This window comes from Accipiter gentilis, chromosome Z (assembly GCF_929443795.1).
Source record: "Accipiter gentilis chromosome Z, bAccGen1.1, whole genome shotgun sequence".
Taxonomy (NCBI): Eukaryota; Metazoa; Chordata; class Aves; order Accipitriformes; family Accipitridae; genus Astur; species Astur gentilis.
In genome coordinates, this window is record NC_064919.1 from 43,666,200 (window position 1) to 43,687,881 (window position 21,682).

A 21,682-nucleotide genomic window follows, 5' to 3' on the forward strand; every position below is an offset into this window, starting at 1 on the left:
CATGGTTACTTTTTATACTATGTTTAGATTGTAAGATTTTTGTGGCAAGGATGATTTGTTTGTATTGCTTGAAGATCAGTGGCTACAAAACCATGACTATTACTGAAAATCCTAGTCTTTAAAAAATTTAAGTAATAATAATAATACTCCTAATGAAAGAAAATTTCGTAGTCATCTGTAGAATTTATTTTTACAGTCCTGTGCCATTAATATGAAAAAGTTCCTATATTCTTTTCAGGTACTAGAATTGTTGTCACCCCTCACAAATATTAAAAATGAGCAGCAAAAGTATCCATCACTTTTGGAGCAAGCACACATCTCTCTCTTTTACACTATACAGTCAGCAGTAAGATCTAACAACTGCAATGGTGCACCATGTAAACACAGCTTTTTTTCTAATGAGTCTATTAGTAGCAGTTGTTCACAAATAGATGTTGAAAAGGAAAATGCTGAATCACCAAGAACAGGAAAGAGAATCCCAGTTTCATATCTGAAGATGTCAAATAGCTGTATAAACCAAAGTAAAAAATATCTGTTGCTGAAGAGCACAGAAAAGCTGATGTTTGTGACCCAATGCAAAAACTTATACTTCCTTACGTGTTTTTGATCAAAAATTGCCTTCCTATGCCAGTTTCTTTGATCTAAGATGAATGTTTCAGTGGGGAGATATTATGCAAGATATGACATTTCAGCAAAAAGAAAAAGCTCCAGCCGACATTTGAGACTTCCTCCATTTCTACATAACACACTTCTGATGGTGAGCAGTCTGTACTGATAATTATGGATGCTTCAGAGCAGCACAATTGAGATTAGCCAGGAACAACAGAACAAGTTAAAAGCAGGAAAATAATTGAGCCTGAATATCAAGACACAGTTCCTGAATATAAGAACTAGATATTATACTCTGAAATAATTTCCAAATAATAGAAACATGATTATCTCTGTCAAAGCAAAAGTGGGCAAACATCTGCTACGTTTATTTACACCAAACATATTTTTCCACAAAACCCTGCAAGAAATATCAAAAACATATGCAAAATCATGACAGGCATTTTGGAACTCTCTCAGATCTCTGTGCGCAGATGTAGTTAATTCTCACAAGCTTGCTAGTTGCTCCTGACATTGTATTCAGTGGGAATCTTGATTTGGTTTTCAGTGGGAGTTGGATTCATGTAAACAATTTTCTCCTCACTCGAGCAAAGCACTGGATTCTCAAATGAATGACACCTTGGTTTTTTAAATCTGCATCCGCTCTGAGGTGTATTAACAGGCTTTTTTTTATGGATCTGCTACAGCTAATGGCTTGCATACACTGTGACCATTCTGTGTGGAGAGGTTACCATAGCAGAGCATCTTTGATCCCACTTGAACAACAGAGGGGATAATCTGTGCCAAAGCAACACTTTCCATATTTCTCCCCTCCTTCCCATCTTCCTGACTTTGAAGTACTTTAGGGCTTTGTATCAATTTTTCATATATTACTTTCTGTGTCTGTGTGTGCGTGCATGTCTGAGAAAAACAACAGTTAATGGCTCCAAGTGGCCTTCCTGCATAACTTGGGAAGAATTAAACCCATTTTTAGAGCTTCTGGATTCTCAGATACAACGTCGAACCTCCAAGGAACGGTTTGGTGGAGGCAGTATGTTTTCCACAATTACAAGACTTTTGACAAGATGGTTCTGCACCTGAAGACTGCCATAGCATCCACTTCCTTACATCCCTCAAGAAGCTGACAACTGCTTAGGCAGCTAGTTTCAATTGGTTCTTATACTGTTTCTGCAAAGATGTTCCTCAGAGGCCAACGACAACAAAATCCATGCCTAAATGACCATGCAGGCTTTAACATGGGAACAGAATTAAACAAACTGAAATAAGATCTGTTTTTTACTTCTGATAGCAGAAGAAACATAGGCAGCATCAGTACAAACCTGTGTTCTGTGATCTGCCAGCAACCCACATCTGTGAGACCATACAGTTGTTAAGTGTTGATGTCTAGCCGTTTTTTGGCATAGTGCCTAAGACTGGCAGTATGAGTGCCAAACACTGATGGTGACATATGAAGTATTTTTCCTCTTGACTTTGTAATCAGTAAAAATCTCTCTACTTGTCTCAGTGGAAGCAGGACCAGGCCCCCTTTTTTTTTTTTTTTTTCCTAAAAAAAACACCCCCAAACCAAACAATGTAGGTGTTTATCAGTGTGGATACCTCACTGCAAGAGTTGGGTCCTGAACATCAGTTTAAATCATAGCATGGTGAGGTCAGTGTTCTGCCTTGTTACAGTGTACTCTTTTTAGAGAAAAAGTTGTATTACATATACCTTAACATAATAGATACTTTTTTTGCCAGTGTCAGAAATACCTTATGTGATCTTCCACCATCCGAGGGGACTGCAATGGAAATTGTATAAAGGCACTGTAAAGAGGAAACAGCTGTTCCAAAATTTTCTGAGAGAAGCAAATTGCAGACCTTTCAAGATACTAAAGGGAAAAACTCAGAAGGCATACTATGTCCTTACTTTGATTTTTAAGGATTCAATAATTTTCTCTGTTTATCCTGCATATCCTGTTCTGCATTGTGAATTTAAACAGGAATGACTGCAGCTCAGCAGAGAAAGCAAATAAAACTAGTAAGTGCTGTAGGCAATTAAAAAGCTATCATTATTTTTAATTATTCTTCAGACTGTAATAGTAGCTTGAAATTGAGCCTGGAGCATGACCTCCTCATGCAGTACAAACAACAGCAAAACAAAATTACTCTTTCTCCCAAATGTTGTGCTGTTACTCAGATGTGGAACAGCTGGAGGGAAACATAACCTTTCAGGCAAAGTACACATATTTCTTTTTCTCTGCAGGAACATAATAAGTTGCTGTTTATATAACAAGTAGTATGTCTTTTTCTGTTCAGTGTAATTCCCAGTCTAGAGAGCTTGGCTTAGTTAACTGCTCTCTGAGACAGCCCTAGGTTATGTGCGATCCTGAGAGTAGGCGTATTCTAGGTTAATCAGCCCACTTAACCAACAAGGTTGTGCCCTGCCCAGACTGAGGAACTCAGGTATGTCCTTCCTCCTCTCTCGTCTTCTTATTTCTCTCTCTTCTTGTTTTTGCATATCCATCTCTCTATGTATTTCTTTATTGTCCTCTACCCTCCTTCCAAACAATGACTTGGGTTTCTTTTAATCACCTTTTCTCTCAGAGTCTACCCTTGTGAGTCATGAAGCAGTCTTTACTTCCAAATGCCCAGGGAACAGCCCCTCTTTCAGTTTGCTTTGTTTCAGGGATAAATTTCCCAGCTGTATTCCTCCCTCCTCTTCCATTCTCCTTTGACCCATCAGACTCTCCTGTTTTATGACAGGATTCCCTCAGTTCTGATTACAAAGGAGATCTCTCTGCCAGACCTACAACCCTGCCTCCAAGTGTTAGCAACATCTTTGGCTTGCCTGGTTGTCATTGCTAATCAGTTAGTCTAGTGTTGTTGCCTTGCCAAAAAGATTCCCTTCTTTCCAAGTGCCCAGAACACCCACAACCATTCTCTTCAAGCTGTTCAGAGGTCTCCACTGCTGGTAGCTGCCTGGTAACTGTGCTCTTTTTCTGTCTTCACCCTGCAAATAAGTTATTCCCTGGAGGCACCTGTGACAGTTAAACACAGCAGATAAAACCAGTCATTTCTTCAAGGATGAGATACCAAGCATAGGTGCAGCCCTGCTGCAATCAGATGGTGTTTATGAAGATACCTGAGGAAAGAGTGCTGAAGCTGCTTTAGCTACCCACCACTAGTCATCCTCTCAGAAATCCCACTGGGTGAGAGCTCTGTAAGAATTTCAGGTTTGCTCTAAAGCTGTAAAGTATTCTTCTCAGATGCATAAGGGGTCTGGGAAAGAGCTGAGTGAAAACCTCAGCTAGGTTCTATTTTGCTCAACTTTAATCGTATCCCCACCCAGAGGCTGGCAGCTAGGTGGTGAAGTACTACTTTGTGGTTTGTTTGTTTGTTGTTTTTTAGTTGGGGGTGTGTGGGGGTGTGTGTGTGTGTTTGTTTTTAAATGATCTGACCTAAACCCTATCGAAATTAGTGAAACCTCCCAGGCTTCAGTGAACTTGGGATTAGGACCATAAAGTGTGAAATTGATTTATTCTGATGTAAGAAAGATGACTACTAAGTGGGTATCCTGGCTGTTTTCTGATAATAGCTGTTCCCACCTTAGAATTTTATTTTGAAAGGACACATAGCTCAATTGCCCAGATATGTACTGCTGGGAGAAAGCATGCCTCTGAAAAACAGTGTGCAAAAGTGTCCTAGGTGAAGGAGTATAACATAAATTCGCTGTAAAAATGATTCCTTTAAAGAAAGAAGGTGTTTTAATGGTGCACAAAGGCAAGACTCTGCCTTAGCTCCTGGACACTCTTGCATCACAGCCTGATGGTAGTGTCACATTAGAGAGTGTCCTTCCCTCACAAAGTGATCTACAGAATGATAAAGCAGACTCTATACATCTAATTCTTTCTGCACATAGAAGCATACTCAAAATGTGAATCTTACTTCTATTTAGATGAATTTATACTGCTGGATTAGAATATATGACACAAATTAAAGCTTGTGTAGATCTTAGAACAAGTGACTATAAAACAAAAGGAAACGAGTGCTTGTGCTTCAGTTGTAGCATTATCATAATCATTCACTGTTTTTAATTTGCAGAAAAGACAAAATTCCTAGTGTACAACAAAGATTGCATAATGTCCAGGAGGTCAGCTTTGGCTGTATTTATGATGCTTAAAATTCACGGACAAGCTAAAAGAAGTAAAATTGCTTAAGAGCCTTTGGAGAAGTCCGTGGAGGGAAAGCAAATGTGATTGAGGAAGGCACAATAACCTGTGTTTTGTATCAATGTTTTTATTGATGTAGTAGCTTTTACAGTAAAGAATTCAATACAAATTATTCTAACATTGTTGCTGAATCTGAGTAACTGAAAGCGATGTAGGAGAAATCTAGTCTATTTTTCTAAGCTTTCAGTATCTGCTGCACCTTTTGAGGAGTAATTGGAGCTATTACCCCTCAGCTGTAGTTACCTTTATTAGAAGATGTGAGAGTCTAACTTTCAGTGATGGTTGTGATGTTGGATGTTTAATTCTGAAGTGCTTTATTCCATGAGGGTGTTGGAGCTGGCTCACCGCACTCTGCCTGTGCACTGCAGGGGAAGCCTCACTGTCTAATGTGGGTCTTTGAATTCTGCTATGCAGCAAGATGATTAGAAGTTACATCTTTAAAGCTGATCTTAAACCTCTCCTGTCTCCTCCTTCTTCTGCTCCCTACCCCTCCACCCTGTCACTCTAGGCAACTTTTCTTTAGCTCCCTGACATTTCAGGCTTACAAACGTTGTGTGGGTTCTCATGCAACAAAGACAATACATAAAACAAAAAGGGTTTTTTTGTCCTTTAAAGGCTGCCTCTGACAGCTATCAATGCAGCAACCTTTTTTTTTTTTCTTTTTTTTTTTTTTTTCCTCTGTGATCAGTACTGTGATGGTTTGCATATTTAGGAATGGCTAGTGTCACAGTGGGTTGTTTCTTCTCACAACGGAAGCACAGCTTCACTATACAATTAAACCATAGAGGGCATGGAAGATCACGCTCTTTTGTAAATTATATGTAAAACACAAAGAACCAGGGACATTTCTAATATTGGAAAGAAGTGGTCCATCCCCACCAGAACTTTATAATCCTCACCAAAATCTTGATTTATCATTATCTTTTAAGGGTAACGTGGTAGTGGTGGTATGATGCAACAGAAGCTTCTCTCAGTTATGCAGTGGAGTAACTGTTTGCCTTGTACAGACTTGCTAGAATATGTAAGATGTTACAATGTGCAACAATTTGCTCTAACATGTAACAAATTTGTTAGTGTGTGTGATTGTTTGTTTTTCAAGTAATGCTTGACAGTGACACTGTTCTGCATTCATGCACCGCTTAGAATTCTCAGTGGGGATTTTGCTGGCTGTCCCCAGGCTCTCAGAAACAGGCACCTGGTGACTCAAGCTGTGAGCATGAACAGGGCAGTGTAAGAGAAAGTTTCAAAAACATTTACAAGGTAATATCGCCCACCCCAGTGTACAAGTAAATATTGCTGTCTTGTTAGTTTTAGCTTTTTAACATACTTTCTTTCTTTTGTATGATGTTGCAGCTTAACATTTCTGTTGTATTATATGCATGGTGCACCTATACACAGCAGACAACTACTGACCTCACAAGTTAAAAAGCATTAGGGCAACTATAAGGAATGAACATATGCATGGAAACTTAAATATAGAGTCCCAAGGTCACACAGACAAAGTAGGACATCTGGAAATAATATTCAAGAGCTATTGTCTTTAGTCTCTTTTATTATGCCTTGTAAATCATGCACTGTCCCAAAGCAGATATAAACTATGCTTCTCTTGATTGCAGAAGTCCCTGTGCATTGCCAGAGTAGCCTGAACAGGGCTACATGTAAATGATTGTCACAAGTAACAGTTATAAATTCTGTGTAATGCAGGTGCAAGGCCCTGTCTCTGGTTTCCTGAGGGACTGCAGAGAACAGAGTTAGAAGCTGCAGGATGCTAGAGCCTGAAGTATGGCAAGTGTTGGAGATGTGGTACAAATCACAGCAGATACACTGAGATATTAAAAAGGACAGCTGCTAGGCTCTTCTTCCAATTGCTTCATGGGATTGCCTTCTGTATAGGGAAGGGGGATCATTAAATTTGAATGGAGACACCTCAAGACAGCCTGGATCCTCTTTCCCACCTGAAATTGCAGTCACTTAGAAAGCAGACTTGGGAATGTATTATTCCTAGCTAGGAAATCCCTGTTTTCTTTAATGTTTGGGGGGTGGTGGTGGTATTTTTTTTCCTGCTAAGCTTGCTTTGCTATAAGGGAAGATTTTGAAAAGTTCCTTCTTTGTGAGATGGGAGATTAATGTTAGCAAGATGAGTGGCACAGAGATCATGCCCAACAGTAGGTCTGCGGACTTGGAGTACTGCTGAGCAGCCATTACAAAAAAATGTGAGAACAAGCTTGCACTCTCCCTATACCCTGGAGTATTCTGAGGCAGGCATAAGTCTCTTGGCAGCAATAGCTTGGGAAACAGTTCTCAGGTTTTTAATTGCTTGTACTTGCAATGGATCCCAGGCTCTTAAAAATCATGTTCATAAAATCAGGGAAGAGAAATGATCAATGCAAGTAGTCCCCACTTACTGCTCCTCAGGCACAAAGAGAGACAATCTGTGCTGAGCTATGCTCCAGTGGGCTGTCACATTCTTGCTTTGAGTATATTATTTCAAATGCATTATTTTTAGAGCCTTCAAGTCTATAAAGGCCCATGGATGTTGGATCAGGGCCAGCTCTGACTGCACTTCTAAAAGTGGTGGCCACAAAGAGCTATTCAGGGTAGTGCAGTGGATGACATGCAGATCTAATGAACTCCTGGTCTATTTTGGGCCAGCTGTGCTTTTCTGTGCTGCAGGGCAGCCAGCTCATGAAAGGTGCTTATGTGCAGTTTATTGTTGGACCTAAGGCAGTCCATGGCTGTGTAGAGGAGTATGAATTGACTTCAGGAGTTAGCTCTAGCATGCCATAAGCAAGCTTTTGTGCTTCACCCAGAAACAAAAGGCAGAGGAAGCTTCCAGAAGGCCTGAGGTACTCTCCCTTATACACACACTCACTTTCGGAAAGCCTTGTTTCCTAGATGTTACATTTTTCTGATGCCTGGAGAAGCTGTGACTATAGAAGCCAGCTGCAGTCCCTGTAGTTGTGTAAATGAGGGTCAGCAGAAATACAGCAAACTACAGTATTTGATTAGGAGTTCTGTATTTATTTTTCTATGGGACAGGGCAGATTTTTGTGTTTGCCTAGAGCATTCTAGATGCCAGGGCCTCACTAGTGCATTGGTGAACAGATGGTATTAGCATAGAGTAGTGGATGAATACCATGAAAAAGGTTCTTCCACTGCACACTATTCCCTTTTAAAACCTTTATACAGAAGCTATCAAGCAAAAGAGTTTAGTAAGCACTAAATTCTTCTTGACTTTAGGTTAAGAATCAAATTTGACAATGCAACAACAGTTGACTAGAGACTAGTGTCAATGATGTTGATGATTTTCGTGAACATCCCAATTTTGTCTCACCTGTTTGCCAGAAGGAACATAAAGGATATGTTCTGCTAACAGGAGCAAAATGACCATGGAGGATGTTTTTTACTGGTGCTTTTTGATGTAGGAGAGTTTGAGCAGTTGTTCACAATTTATGTAGTATGTTTGCAGGTCACCCTATTGAGCTCACATGTATAAACACATGCACGAGTGTTCATGGTTTCAAGAAATCCAGTATAATTAAGAAAATTCAACAGATACCCATACTATGTGGTTGCTACCATCTGGTGGCTATCTCCATATGCTGCATATTTATTTGCTAATTATTTCCATCCCTTCAAATGACAGCGAGGCAAAATTAATGTGGTTTGTTTTTTTTTTTTTTTTTTTAAATGTGCCTGTTGTGCAGTATCAATTCTTGCAGGTTTGCAGAAGCAACAGACTGTCACAGAGGCTGTGTCTAATCTGAACATTCAGACTTTGCTGTGGTACCTATATTTTTACAGTGCAAAACCTGGAAATGCTGTTGATGTAGCACGGTCCAAAGGTGATGCATTCTTTTTGCTGGTGCTATGCTGGGGGTGTAGAAATACCATTTGCTCAATTTTAGTGGCATCCTGTACATACCATCTTTGAACTGCTGATGACAAAAGGAGATTTGGCTCACGTAGCCAGTGAGTTAATGTTGGCAGCAGTCTCAGCCCAAGTGTGAACAATTAGCTAGCAGCCCTAGTGGAAATGCTTTGCTTTGTCTTGATGCTAAATCACTGCTAAGGCTGTGGTTCTACACTAGCTCCCCATGGTGACTCATGAGATAGATAGCAAATGAGGTTCACAGACACAGGCACTTGTGCCTCAGAGGCATCAGTCCCGAAAAACACAGCATTGCCTTCATATTAACAAATATCACTGTATGAAACTTGTGCTTTGAACCTCCGTAAATTCAACTGAAAATACTTTTTCTTTTGTCTTGCTACTACTACTGCATTTATAGACAGACTGCCTTGCTGGGTAATTCTCAGTTTCCCATTTGCATTTCCAAAGTACTTCTAGTAGTTCCCACATGACCTCTATCACTGTTTCCCTTTTTGCCCTATACCTGCATATGCAGTACATATATTGTGTACAATGTAGTGCAGAATTCATGTAAAGAGGTGTAAATTAGCCTGTGCTTTATAGGCACCAGACCCCAGTACCAAGATGCACCATCATAAATACTGTGGCTGACAGGTAATTGCACAGTCAATCATACATTACCATATCCTGCTACCTAGTGCAACCTTGGCATGAAGAAGTGATAAAATGATTCTTATATGTTCTAGCTTCCTATAAGCTGAAGTGAGGCAAGTTAGCCAAAACTGTACTTGGTTACCATGTCAGTTACCACCGCCCTTCCCTGCAGAATTGCAGGTTTGTGTCACCGACAGTTTTTCTAGAAAATATGGACCAAGGCCATTGTTTCCTGGGTGGACATTTAAGGTCTGGAGAGAGCTTTAGTAACCTTTACCCTGTTTTATGTATTTATATTGGACTAGCCATCTGCTGTCCCTAATAGATTAAGCCTCTGAGTGTCCTCATTAGGTGGAAAAAGCATTAGTGTTCTGACTTATTAAGAATAGAGAAGATTGAGTTGTACTTTAACTGTGCACAGCAGAGGTCAGGCTAGAACCTGTACTTTCTGAATTTTGGTCAAATAGGCCAAAGTTTTGCAAATGGCAGCCCATGTTCCGGGAGAAACAGGTTCAGCCTGTGACCTGTGCATGTGACTGTATACATATGCACAAGGCTGCAGCAAATGCTTGCAAATCTGGCATCCTTTACTGCATGTGCCACTGGTACCATAGAAATCTGTCCGTCAGTAAAACATCCATAGAAAAGAATGTGTTGCATTCCTCTTACTGGCTTACAAATATGGAAGCTAAAAAAGTTGAAAATAAGAGACCCAATCTTTTATATATTGTTCTGGAAGATAAAAGAATGACTTAATTCTGGCTACATATGTAACCAAGGTGAACCATCAAGAGTGAATACAGCCGTTGCCTGCGGGTACTACTTTTCCTGAGAAAATGGCAGCAACCAATGCTGAAGAGTAACATTAATCAATGAACATTCTGAAGCAACCTTCAGGGATATCCTATGAATGAAAAACCAATTTTCCACAGTAGGACAAACATACCAAACATACCAAACACACAGGGAGGGGGATTTTACTAAAGGAAAGGTGAGCCCAGCTAACATCATAGTTTGGGTTAATTTTAGCATGAGTGTGGGGTCTAAAGATGAGGATCTAATTGAACACGATTGCTCTTACATGTGCTTCTTCTGTAACATAATCTGTTTTCTTTGTTTGGTTTTTTTTTTGGGGGGTGGAGGGATGGGGAGAGGGGCAGGAGGAGGGCTGTGTGTAAGATGCATTCTACCCGGTATCATTATGATGCTACTCTGTGTGACCAAGGTGACTTAAAAATAATGCCCTGAATCTTGCTTCATCTAGGCCAGAAGCTGGAGTCATACTCAGAGTTCTTCAGCATTTAGAAATCACTTAAGTCTCCATCTTTTCTCATTAGCTCTTGTGGCTGATCTTTTTATATGTATGTGTTGTGTTTTCATAACAGAAGAAAGAATACAAAGCTTCAACTACTAGTGCTGTGGAAGCTTCCATAAAAACCAAATCCTTGTCAATTCTTTTATTCCAGTATGGACATGAAATATCATCTGAAATTCTACCAGTTCAACGAGTTCTAAAAGGTAGGATATACATGAACCCCATGGTAGTAAGGGAAATAGTTAACATGGTACATAAGCATTTGATTTTTAATTTAATTTTAAGAGTATCCAGGGGTAGTGGTAATGTGTATAAAAAAATGAAAAGTGATTGCCAAAATTCACTCTACACCAGCTCTATATCATTTCCCTGGCTATGAGACAGATACTCATTTTCAAATCTAAGATTTTAAATGACTTGCCCGGGCCTGCACAGAAGCCAATGGCAAGGATGGGATTTGAATCAAAGTTCTTAAAATCTGTTCTCTTTCTGCTAGACCAATGCTTTCTTGCCTGATCAGTGCAGCTAGAACAAAAAAATTAGTATCTTTTAAAGATGAACTGGCAGTGTTTCTGTAGTATTGGACAGGTGACAAGAGAGGTGGAGCTCACATCTAGCGGTCTGTGGGAGTATATGTGTTGAAATAGGAATGCTCTAGTGTACATGGGGAAATTTGGCTACAGCAGTGATGCATTACCTGTGCATTTGTATGTTTGTACAATGACCACAGAGAACATCAGGAAACCGCCTCAAAAAAATCGCAAGTGAACTCCTCAGGATCAAGATTATTAAACTACTAGTTTTGCAAGGAATATAGCAAGACATTTATTTTTCTCTTCTGACTGCAAGGCAGTGTGACTTAAAAAATGCACTTCCTCACAAGTAGGCAGAAAACGATGGCATTTGAAGTAAAGGCTACATCCACATCTCTCACACGTGTTTAAACAGTGCAGATCAAAGAGATCACAGTAGTTGTGTGATCAACAGATCTTATGATTACAGTTACAATCAATTTTACAGGCACTCAGAAATTCAGGTAATATACAAGATTGCATGGAATCACAGAAAAGAAAACACTTTTGTGTTTGAGATGTACTCTACATCAAGCCACAGAGGTAATACCTCTTAATTAACTAACAAACTTTCAGAAGGGCCTGAACTAATCAAGCACGGCTTATTCAGCAGGGCTTGACCTATCCCTTCTTAATAGTTACAACATGGCACCTAAAAATGCTATAGCTCTTTCCCCATATGCTAGAAAGGTAAATAATTAGCATCCTTGTACTTCAGTTAATGGAAAAAGCACAATGCAAAATTAGAAGATATTTTCTAAAATATCTGATTTGCTGATTTTCGTGATATAGAAAAGAGAATAGAGGTAGAAAATAGAAAATTCTAAAATAGAAAAGACAAAGAGGTATTGAGGGGTTTTAGCATTAGTTTTGTTCATTCATGGAGATACCAGAAATATCACATAAAGCACAGACATATAACACTGGGCTGGTAATATCTAAAAAATGTAGATTGTACATGTCAAGCACTCCCCTGGAAACATAGTATACCTACACTTCAGAACAATCTTTCACATGGATTAACTCTCCTGATTTAGTTGTCCAGGAGTTCAAGAAAAAACAGATGTCCTATTTCCATAGCATCAGCTGTAAAGTACTTTGTACCTCAGGTGTTTTCTTTTTAGGGACATTTTAACATCTATCAAAACCTACTGTGTATAATGAGGTTTCTGTGCAGAGTCCTAGCAACATGACAAAACTGGTATAGTAAAGTCATGTGCTGAATACTTTTATCTTTCATGGGATAACTCTCAATGTTAAAAAAATGTGCACCACTATCAGTTTTAATGTTTGTGACATAGATAAACATGTTCCTTTACCATTGACATTTGTTCCTTTACCATTGACTAATTTGCTGATTTTCCATTTTTGCACATGAATGCATCCTGGTTTTAGTGCTATGCCAGCTATATATATGCATATGTCAATGATCACTTACTTATCTACTGCTGCGTTTCCACTTTATCTAATGATAAATAACCATTATTATACAGATCTAAGTGCTTTTAATCCCTCTTTCTCAAAGCACATCTAATTTTCTTGCTTCTCTTTAGACAGTAGTTTTGATTTTCAAAAATACCTCTGGAACAGATACGAATTACGCAGCCGATCCACCTCCAGTAGCCTTCTGCAAATTGCTTTACTTCTAGATGTATTGGATTTGTGTGGCAAGGTTTTGGTAGTGGGGGCATTACAGGGGTGGCTTCTGTGAGAAGCTGCTAGAAGATTCACCTATATCCCATGGAGCCAATGCCAGCCGGCTCCAAGACAGACCCACTGCTGGTCAAGGCTGAGCCCATCAGTGATAGTGGTAGTGCCTCTGAGATAACATATTTAAGAAGGGAAACAAAAAGTTGTGGGAGGCACAGAAACTGCAGCGGGTGAGAGGAGTGAGAACATGTGAGAGAGACAGCCCTCCAGACACCAAGGTCAGTGAAGAAGAAGGGGGAAGAGGTGCTCCAGGTGCCAGAGCAGAGATTCTCCTGCAGCCTGTGATGAAGACCATGGTGAGGCAGGTTGTCCCCCTGCAGCCCATGGAGGTCCATTGTGGAGCAGATATCCACCTGCAGTCCATGGAGGACCCCATACCAGAACAGGTGGGTGCCTGAAGGAGGCTGTGACCCTGTGGGAAGCCTGTGCTGGAGCAGGTTCCCGGCAGGACCTGCAGACCCTTGGAGAGAGGAGCCCATGCTGGAGCAGGTTTTCTGGCATGACTTGTGACCCCACAGGGAACCCATGCTGGAGCAGTCTGTGCCTGAAGGACTGCACCCCATGGAAGGGACCCACGCTGGAGCAGTTCATGAAGAACTGCAGCCCATGAGAAGGACCCATATTGGAGCAGTTCATGGAGGACTGTCTCCCGTGGGAGGGACCCCACGCTGGAGCAGAGGAAGAGTGTGAGGAGTCCTCCCCCTGAGGACAAAGAAGTGGCAGAGACAACATATGGTGAACTGACCCCAACCCCCATTCCTTGTCCCCCTGTGCCACTGGTGGGGGTAGCTAGAGAATCTGGGAGTAAAGCTGTGCCTGGGAAGAAGGGAGGGGTGGGGGGAAGCTGTTTTAAGATTTGGTTTTATTTCTCATTACCCTACTCTCGTTGATTGGCGATAAATTAATTTTCCCTAAGTTGAGTCTGTTTTGACTGTGATGGTAATTGGTTGAGTGATCTCTCCATGTCCTTATCTCAACCCATGAGCCCTTTGATATATTTTCTCTCCCCTCTTTAGCTGAGTGTGGGGAGTGATAGAGTGGCTTTGGTGGGCACCAGACCTTCAGCCAGGGCCAACCCACCACACTAGACCATGCTCTTCAGACACAGTATTTTGGCAGCAGTAAGACACTAACACTCAGTCCTAGTGTGTAGTGTTTCCAAGTACAAATCTGGCTTCCTTCTCAAGGCCAGCTCAAGCCCTGGGCTGAAGGTCATACTGTCCTGTGAAGCCCATATAAACAATCCCTTATGAAGTGTATTGCTTCTGGTACTGGTCCCAAGAGATCTTGCTGAGATCCTCAACTTTTCTGCAGTTTAACATATGTAGATGTGCGTTCCTATTGGCTTCGAAGCAGTGTTAGAATACAATTCTGAAAGATCGTCGTAGGATTGTGACTATATAGCAAACGGGAAACCATGCTGAGTGGTCTGACTGCTATATGCCATCCATTTTCTTCTTCTAAACTAAACTGAGTGGTTTTCTTTCAAGACTTCTTTGCTTTACCATGTTTATGTTTAAAGGAAAAACACTTGTATTTTTCTTAGGTCTCTGTTAAATACATGGCTATTAATTTTTTAAATAAAGATATATTCTTATTAATGTTGCATGTTCCCCTAATTTTTCTGCAAGATTGGTTATCGTTGTAGTTTAAAGTATTAATTAATAGGGAAAGAAATGATGGCTATGAAGATTAAATAGAGCACTTGCTCCTTTTTTACGTAAGTACCATTGCTCTGCAGCATCTGAGCTTTTCACAATTTGCTCTCTGCCAGTTACTGGTATTTTCTGAAACACTGGTACGTGATGACTGCTGATAAATATTTTTAACTAGTTCTGTCACCATCAATGTGTTTAAGTGCTCTTAGAATCCGTTTTTGCAAACTGCATAGCACTGTATTTTTTCAAACCAGGTTAATGTCTTCTCATTGGATCCATACTGAGGACAGTGCTGGACTTAATAAAACCTTCACTCTCCCTATTAAAGGCAGGCTTTATAGTCAATCAGGTTTTGAGACTTGTCAGTCATTTCTATAGCTAAATGATCCCTCCTCACTCCCCTGATCTTCTGGACAGAACTGCCTCTCCTCAAGATAACCTCGTGAGACAGGGAAAATAATGGGGTTATGTCTCCAGAATTTTTAGCTGCCTGTAAGCAAGCAGGGCAAAATTAGTCAAAATTAGTCTTTAGATCCCAGCTAAAGACAGTCCCCCCGTCCCCCCCCCCCCTTTTTTTTTTCTGCTTGCACAGTTATTCCTGATGAATATTTTTATTGGTGTTTAATGTCTTCTTGTCTTACCGACAAAGACAAACAAGCTGTTTTCTGAGTCTTATTGTGTTTTTATGAATCTCAACAAAGTTCAGTTGCCTAAACATTGGAAACTCTGGTTTTAGTCAAATTATAACTCTAGACTTTGGCTGTGCTGGGCTGCTAAAGAAGGATCCACTTATCCTTAAAAACTGAAAAAGAAGGGAAAAAAGCTCCCACTTAGGAAATCACATATCTCCCTACTAGAGGGATATGATCCAACATGGCTTTGAAATTGCAAGAAAAATTTCTGTTTCTGAGCTAGACAAAGCTATTGTACGTATTATTATTATTAAAAAAAATTAAACCTATTCTTTCCCATGAAAAAGCTAAAATGAAGGACTTAACATTGATCAATTTTTAAATGGTCTTCAAGGACTGGAAGAAAGGCTCATATTCAGCATTATCTTCTGACATGTGGAAGGTAATTTTCGTTAAGTTTGTGCCCTTTGTTCAGTTAGATATGTCAATTTTTTTTTAAATCAACCATGTCATTAAGGAAATTGATCTCGAAATAGTAACTCCTACCAAAGATGAATACTTTTTTTTGCATTTTTTTCATGGCCTACAACTGCCGTTGCAGCAATTTTTATACTCTGCTTTCACTCTGTTTATCTTCCACTTGCAAAAGCTTAACACGCAGAAACAACATGCCTATCTGGATGGTGGAAAGCGTCCAGCTGAGCTAATAACCACGGGGGAAACACGTTGCCTAACTTTTTTCCTTGCTTTGAAATTTTTGAACGAAGAAAAGACCCGCCTCATCCATTTGGCTGTCAAAAAGAAAAAAAGAAAAAAAAAGTTGAAACAGCCTTCCCGAGGTTTGTTCCACTCGTCTCTGATTTCGGACACTCAGCTTTTCCCACACGTCGCTTTCCAGAAACTCCAGCGCCTGCGGTCGCGACTGGAAATTTGGACCTCAGCTGAAGCGCTGGCCAAGGGCTCTGCCTCAGCTGCTCGGACGGAAAAGGCAGGCTGGAGGGGAGGACAGCAGATGCTGCTGGTGCCCGGTGGCTTACCGCAGGCAGGCGTGGGCGCACGGGTCCGCCGCAGCCCAGACCCCGCAGCAGAGCCCGGGCGCTCCTCCGGCGGAGGCGCCGGTGGAACGGGGCGCGGGCGGCAGCCGCCGCCGGGAGGTCCCCTGCCGACCCGCGGGGCGACCCCGGCCCCGGCCCTGGCCCCGGCCCCGCGCTCCCTCAAGCCGGGGGCGCCGGGGGGTGGCGGCGGGCCAGGGCCGAGGCCGGGGCGGGGGCTGCCGCTGCGGCCGCCAGACTTCCTCCGCGCCCGCACTCTCCTGCCCGGCCTCTCCTCCCCTCCCCAGCCCAGCCCTGCCCTGCCCTGCCCTCCCCTCCCCTTCCCTCGGTGCCGCCTGCTGTCGCCGCTCTCCCTCGCAGCGGGCGCCGGGGGCTGCGGGAGCTGCGGCCCCGGCCGTCGCGTTCCTGCTCGACGGGGGGCGCCGCGGCACGGCGAGGCGAGGCGAGGCGAGGCGAGGTGGTGAGGTGAGCGGCCGCGGCCCCCGCCGCTGACCCGCGGGGCTGGGCTGGGGGCCGGTGCGGCGGGGCCTGCCCGGCGGTCCCGTCCCCTCCGCACGGCGGCCTCTGCGGCGGCTGAGGCAGGCGGCCGGCGGAGGCGGGCCGGGGGACGGGCGGGCGGCGCGGCGTGGCGTGAGGGACCCCGGGCCGCGGCCTGCCGCCACTTGGCTGGCTCTGCCCCGCCGGGCGCGTCTCGGCCGGCTCCAGCAGCCGGCGGCCGGCCGGCGGGAGGCGAGCCGGCGGCGTGCGTGAGGGGGGGCGGCGGCCGCCGGTCTGGGCGGCGGGGCGGGCGGTGAGGCCGGCGGAGCGGGCGGCGGCGTGCGGCCCCGGGCGGGCTCCGTCCCGCGGGAGCTTTCCCGCTCGCCGCGGGGAGATGCCGCTGGCGGTGGCGGGCCGTTCGTCTGGGCTTGGATTGCGTGCGTGCCTGACGCTAACAAGCGTTTTATTACATGACTTTTTCTTTTTTCTTCGGCCAGTCTCCCCTCTGTGGGCCTTTTGCACAGAGAGAAGCGTGTTGAGCCGGAAACAACCGCGGGTATTCGTAGCGGAGGTAGAAATAATGACGATGCTTGAAATCAGAAAGGGCCATAACAGGGCGGGGTGGGAGATAAGCTCCTCCAGGCTCCCCTGCCGGGGGAAGGCCGGGCGAGATGGTCTGTCGAGGTCCCTTACAGCCTCGCAGGGCTGTGACCTGCGACTGTTCACCCTCCTGCTCCTCCTGCGCCAGACCCGCTGCAGCCGGCTGCCCCCTTTCCCTCCCCTCCCCGCGGGCAGGCGGAGCTGTGGAGGTCTCTTTCTTCTTGCCCCCCCCACCTTGGGGTGACTGATGGCTTTTCCCAAGTCCGTGCCTCCAGAGGCTTTCCCACTGCCGCTTGGAGAAGCGTTTCCCCTACCTCCTCAGAAATGTTGGTTCGGATGTTGGGTACAGAATAAATACTGGGTTTATGTCCTGCACCCGGGAGGTTTACCTTGCTTTGCTTTGTTGGATTCCCTTGTCAACTTGAGGATGGGAGCAGTCGAACAGGTTTTAAATTAACCTCGCTCTCGTGTTGAGTGTTTTTAAATGGCCCTTCATCTTACATCTTAACAGCACTTCGCTCATGAAGAACTATTTGCAATGTTGGTTTTTATTTATTTTTTTTTTCTAGCGGGAGGTTTGTGTGTTTTACAGCAAAACCATACATTTTTACCGTACAAAACCATACGGGGAGGGGGGGATGGTAGCAATTTTGTGGTTTTCTCACCACATATCTAAACTTACTGTACTCTGTTTCCTAATGTCTTTTTTTTAAGATCAAGTGGGTGTCCTATTAATTGTGATCCTAACAAGATAGTTCATGTTGTATGGGAAAAATACCAACCAACAAAATACTTTAATAAAAAGAAACAAGCAATCTGACTAACTGTTGAGATCGTTCTGGTGTACAAGTTTGCTTGTTTAATTTTGTTTTCATACACAGTATTTTCAAGTGGTAGTAGTAGTAGTGTCTACAAGTGCACCTAGACAGCATGTCCAGAAACTTTGTGCGGGTATTTTAGGAGATTTTGTCAAGTTACCTTTGGTTACCTAACTTCTTTCATCAGAAAAGATACCTACCTGAAACGTCAAGCATCTGTTTAGCTACGCACCAGTTTGGGATTTCTCTTAAATCAAACGAAGGGTGGGACATTGTGTGTGATTGGTTATTAGCTTCTTGTAAAGTAGTCATTTGAAGAAGACATACTTCCCAAGTTGAAAAATAATTAGTGGACAAGTGGTAACAGTCACCCTCCCCCTGAAGAGGTAATGTTTTTCAGTATTTTCATACTCTTCTGATCTGTCACTTCTAGTTTAAAATGTGTTAGAAAAGGAAAACCTAAGAACTGAATTAAGCATCAAATGATGGTTATTCCTTAGAAGGATGAGAGTGCAGTTGCTGAACTTGTGCCGTAAATGCTTCTCCCCTTCCTGTTCCTGTGAAAAGTGTAATTTGATAACTTGGGTAAATAGTGACTTAGTGACATCCTGCAGCATCCGTGTTTGAATTTATTTTTTGTGTGTGTACGTGTGTGATTACCACTTTGAAGTTAGCCAGTCATCCAAAGTACAGAAGTTTGAAAAGTGACTGTTGCTGAACGTTTCAGGAGTTTTGTTTCTTTCAGCCTGCAGGTTTTTGATTCCTATGAAAGGTGTTTAGCAAGTTTGTGGTCATCAGGCTTGAGTTCATTGTACAAACTTTAAATCTCCATTGGAAAAACATTTGTTTGACCTCTTTTGACTTGCAAACTTGGGAAAAAACACTCCCAAATGGTGTTGCTGCAGAGGATTATAAGAAATCTGTGTGGCATGTTTTGTGACAGTGTATTAGACCCAGTTTCTGACCCTTCTAGGCAGTCAGTGCACCTTTGAAAGCATAAAGGTTGCTGCTGGCTGTAACTTGTTCTTGCCATGGGACTTGTGCATGGTCGTACTTGTGGGTAACATCCAGCCATGAGTGAGAACCAACAATTGGATTTCTCTTTCAAGGATGATCACTACTGTATGTTAATCGTATATAAAACTAAAAATGAAAGGTTTTGACTCATTTTTGTCACGTCTCCATTTCCACCCACACCCTAACCATCACCTGATTTTTGGAAGACTGGGCATACAAATGTTTGCTTTCTGATTCCCTTTTTTTTAAGAATTACTTTTTAAAAAGTTTTATTTAACTATTTTTTTTTTTTAAATAAAACCCAGTTTCTAGTACCTTCTAGTCTGATTTAATCATGTCTGGGTATAACTAATTAACTGTTGTCAGTGCAAGAGGTTTTGATTAGCTTGCTTGGTTAAGCTGGTGTATTTTTCTTCAAGCAGTCAGACATAGGAATTTCATGGCAATGTCTGAAAAAACAGGTAATTTCTTCCACAGTCTCGCTGAGAAATTCAGGAGGAATCTGCAAAACGTGGGGATAGCACCATTGTCTATCTGTGGGGGTCCCTCAATGGGAGGAGGTTTCCACAGCCAGGGCAATAGTGGTGGCCTGTTGGCTGATCTGGTCGGGATGGGGTTTCAGTGCTGTCCAGTAGCCTTCGGGTCCTCGTAGGTTTTTTTCTTGCTTTTTGTCTCTGGTTATGGCCCTGCCTTTCCAAAGGGGTTTTCCTAAGGTTCTGTCCTTAGTTGGAGACACAGATCTCCAAGTAAGATGCACCTTGGCTTTTCAGTGGCTGCTCCAGCTGCACATGGTCTTCACATGCTGCTCCAGCTTGTGCTGGCTTTGTACCATACGGTGGCTGGGTGGTGGTGAAGGTGGTCAGTAGGCAGGTAAGCAGGCGGGGGATAAGGGACCTTTTTTGCTCCACCACCCCCCCCCCCCACCCCCCCCCCCCCCCCCCGGCTGTGTGCTGCATTTATTGAAATCTTCATCAGTTCTGCTTGTTCCTGCTCAGCAGGTCTCATGCAAATACACAGAGCTGGACCACGTGAGCTTTCCTTCTGGGAGTCTGAAATGCACAAATTGTTTTGCTCTGTCTTTGCCTCTGATGTTTTAAGTCTTGAGACTTAGTCAGCATGGTTGTTAATTATCTGTAGTGGAAGATTGCTGGATACCAGCTATCCTACTTCAGCCGAGTACAGTAAAAGAAGGAATTGTTCAGACTGATAGCATGGTAATACGGGAAATAACAGTATACTGTATGTTAATTTGCTTGTATATCTCAGAGTCTAGAATATCTCCCTCTTGATGAAGCACTGCTAGGTTGGCAAAGCAGAAGAATGAAATCTGCTGTTCAGAAGTCAAATTTTATGCTCTACCAAATGTAGGGCATTATGCTCATGATACAGCATCTCATTTTCACATTCATGAAAGATGGGTTCCTTCATGTTCAGTAAAATCACTTTCTTACCCATAAAATCAGAAATGTATTTTATTTTCAACTCCAATAACTGTGCCAAACCAGATGTTTCCTGGAAAACAGCATGTACAATGCATTTCCATGTAAATGTACCTACTGAGCTGATTTGCTTGTCTCTTTTCCAAAATGCATGCGTATGTGTATATCCATGATAGAAAGTTAAACAGTTTTTATTTTTAAAGTGATGGGAGAGGGAATATCAATATTGCAACTGAGGTAATGTTTTGGGTGTGCAATATTTGAATGGAAGATCCTTCTGTGTGTTTCAGCTCTTTCATCTCCTTTTGCCTTTCCTTCTGTTGCATATAAAAATATAATTGAGATAAATCATTTAAGGACAAACAACACTGGATTTTCTAGAGAGAGAAGTGTATTGGAGTCAAACATACTTTAGTGAATTCAACTCTTTCTTGCCTGCTTGTTTTTAATAATGGAAAACAACTGAAGGGTCGCTGAGGCAGCTCGGTTTGTGTACTTGGTAGGTGTATTGGCATTCCTTGAACACGTTTTTGTGCCTATGCTTTAAGCTGCATAGTGAACTAATCATTCTTCCTTTGAACAATACGGTTGCTTTACCTCTGAAAATTTTTGAGCTAAACGGCTAGTGTCATATGTTTATACAGCAGTTAAACTCTAGTGCAACTTGTTACTGCTGATAACATGGACTACTTTCTCTATTTCTGACTGCTAGGAGGAAAATACCAATTATTTTATTCAAGTAACACTTAGAATGATGCACTATGTCTTGCAGTGCTATGCTTAGTAATTTTTCCATGTTTTCAGGTGTACCAACTAATACTCTTACAGCAAAGAACAGGATATGAATGATTTAATGACAGGTTCTGATATAAGTTTTTTGAAATACAGTATTTTATTCCAGTAAGCAAAAGTAAATTAATTATCTTGTTCTTAGCTGATGTGGCGGTGATGATCATCTCCATTTTCCACCTCTCGTTTTTGTCACTCTGGAGGTCTGTGGTTCTTGGTTTTCAGGGAATCTGTGTAAGGTGAGCCCCAGGCTCTATA

The 21,682-nt window shown here is 42.5% G+C and overlaps 1 protein-coding gene across 2 annotated transcripts in view; it reads left to right on the top strand.

Moving 5' to 3' along the window:
- Positions 1-16,659: 16,659 nt before the first annotated feature.
- The window catches only part of GOLM1 (golgi membrane protein 1), a 124,585-nt gene continuing 119,562 nt past the window's right edge, over positions 16,660-21,682 (top strand). Inside the window, exon 1 of one of the 2 annotated variants that reach the window (XM_049795701.1) lies at positions 16,660-16,741. The gene's annotated coding sequence lies outside the window, so the exon portion shown is untranslated. Of the gene's footprint in view, positions 16,742-17,665; positions 18,444-21,682 lie in introns of those variants that run through there. The other variant, XM_049795702.1, reaches the window with a different exon arrangement.